This window comes from Fragaria vesca, linkage group LG1 (assembly GCF_000184155.1).
Source record: "Fragaria vesca subsp. vesca linkage group LG1, FraVesHawaii_1.0, whole genome shotgun sequence".
Taxonomy (NCBI): domain Eukaryota; kingdom Viridiplantae; phylum Streptophyta; class Magnoliopsida; order Rosales; family Rosaceae; genus Fragaria; species Fragaria vesca.
The window spans coordinates 569,647-572,598 of NC_020491.1; positions in this window are offsets into that span (position 1 = coordinate 569,647).

The window sequence follows — 2,952 nt, forward strand, 5'->3', positions numbered from 1 at the left end:
AGGAAAAGGGCTGAACATGTCTACATATTTGGAAAGCTATTCTTACATTGACAATAATAACCTTGTGTTATTTGGAGAGAAGATAACAATTCCATGTTGGACAAGGAAAGGTCGTGAAGCCCAAATCAATTGGGATTTCAAGGGGAATAAAAGAAGAACCCTAAGGACGTTAAAAAGGGGGACAGAGACGTTAAGAGGAGGGAGAGACGCAGCAAAGGGACCCAGCAATATTGGCATAGAAGGAAAAGAAGAACGGAGCCTCTCCATCGCTCAACCCGAGTTCCTATCTCTTCTCTTGTTTCTTTCATGCTTTCTTTAATTCGAGTCATGTTTTCTTTATCTATGGATTTCTAAACTTCTAGCTAGGGCTGAGATGAAGCCCTTAGTATGATTACTCTATTTCTTTAGTTGATTTGTTTTTGAATTCATGGATTGCTATGTTAAATTCTCAATCACCGTTTCAATTGAACTTTTATTCAAAATCTTTGTTCGGGATCAATAAGACCTAGGTTTTGTTTATTAATTATTTGGTTTGAAAACATGAGGCTTGATCGAGAGTAGATGTTTTCTAGGGTTCCAAAGGATTTATTTAATCTTGTGATTAGAGAGTTGTAAGTTAAGAATACAAGTGCGTGGTCATAGTCGATATTCATGTTTACATGATTTCCTAGTTCTTTTGTGCTTAATGGAGTTGAACATGTTTTACTTGAACCTGATCATAACGTGAAGTAGATTATAGTTTGATTACTTGAGTTCTATACGGGATCAATAAGGTTTATGTACGGAAATCTTTAGAATGCAATCTAGGGAATTCAATTGCTATCAATTATAGAGAAGGGTATGAGTATTAGGTGGTGGATTCAATGCTTTAGCATCTTTATAATCTGTGTTCTTAAACTCTTCATAATCTCATTGCTTTGTTTTGTTTTTAGTTTTGTATTTTATTTCTTTTATTTTCTATTTTCATTCATAAACATCATAAAATCAGTGTGGTTATCTCATTAGGTGTAGTATAATTGACATCCTAAGTTGTTTTAATCAATCCATAGAGGGAACGACCTCGTGCTTGCACTTCTATACTATAAGTGGTTCGTGCATTTGCGAGTACTATATTAAAACATACAAATCCCCTACCTGGTATTCCTGGAGTCCGAGTCTTTGGTCCACAATATTCGACAAACACCACCACTACTCGAAAACTCAAATAACTGGAGCTCTGTCCGACAAATTCAAATATTAACTTCTTAGTCCTCAATTAAGTAACTCTTTGAGAACATATAAACATCGCTTATAATTTTGACAAATAGCCCTTCATTTTCATCATATTCATACATACCAGGTGATCCAATCTTTATTTCTAGCTCAGTTGAGCTTCAGACCCAAATTGGTATTATATGCAATTGTTGATAATTAATTTAGTTCATGCTGGAAGTATATAAACTGATTCCAATCAAATCACTCATACATGTGCAGTACCTTTCGTTTCCATACTTTTCATCTATATCATGGTTTGAATCAAACCAAACACACCTAACAAATATTACCAAGTTCATTCTAATCGCTCATGTGATCACTTTATCAAGCATGTACTCATGGCGGATGATGATTATCCATATTTCCTTTATGTTAAGATATATATAACCCTTAATCAACAAGCTCACTTTTAAATTGAACCAAGGTTCTCTTTAATTAAATTTCAATTCCCAAAATACCATTCAATGACATATCCATCCAAAATATTCACGTCATGCAATTCAGAGGATTGAATATCAACCACAATCTTGAAAGAAACTCCTCAAAGCTTCCATACACAAATCATTGTCTTACCTTAATAAAAACATACGTGAGAGGCTCCCCTTTGGCAGACAAAGTAGCTCCTCTAATAAAAGATACGGTGAACATGCCCACCTCTACTTCTTAATGATGAAACTTAATCCAACTGAAAGTTCTCAGTCAACTCCTTTCCTTCTGTTGCGATATTAGAACACAAACATTAATACTCCCTCTTCTCTATTTTTATCAAATAAAAACACCAATCATCACTGCCCCAAGTTCAAAGTACAAAACCGAACTCTTAGAGAAAGACTCTTACCCAATTGGATCCTTCTCTGTTGATTCACTCAGTCCAACTCTCTGCAGTCTTTCCACATCTGACTTCTTAGAGAATCATCATCTTCCTTCTCTACCCAATTAGCTCATCTCCTAGTTTGGATTCGGTTTTCCGTTACCAAATTGTCAACAAACAATCATAAGTTCATAATGCAATCTCTCCCAAAATCAAACCCAAAATAGATGGATTCTCGGGTTTTACCTTACAACGACAAGAGAAAGATGATGACAAACTTGCTTATCGATTTCCACAACTCAGACTCAACATCGATGGGACATAGCCGATCAACCTAAACTCCATCCCAAACTCCATCTTTGTTGTATCCTTGAAGTGAAGATTAACATCCCACCATGAATATTGAGTAGCTTTGTCTTCTTGAACATGATTAGAGAGACAGAAAGAGAAAGAAAGAGAGTGATCAAGATCGAGAGTGTTCGTGAGAGAGGGAGAGAATACGGAGAAGCTTCTGGTCCTTCTTATTAATTTCTTAATTTTATTTGCCTAATGTGTGAAATCACATTGTTGCCCTCGACTCTTAGCACATTTTGTGACCCAAAGTGGATACTTCGAAAATAAAAACCTTCGAGCCCAAAAATAATCGAGTGTTATATGTCCACAACATAAATTGTTTACTAAAAGTTATTAGAACTTCGCTTTCATATAGCCATAACTTTACGGGGTCTCACAACCATACTCTACAATCCCTCACCCACATTAGACCCTTTTTTATGATGAACATACATTCTGTTACACTTGCAAGATCCTAGCTCTCACACCATGCACACTACTAAATTGTTTACTAAAAGTTATTAGAACTTCACTTTCATATAGCCATAACTTTA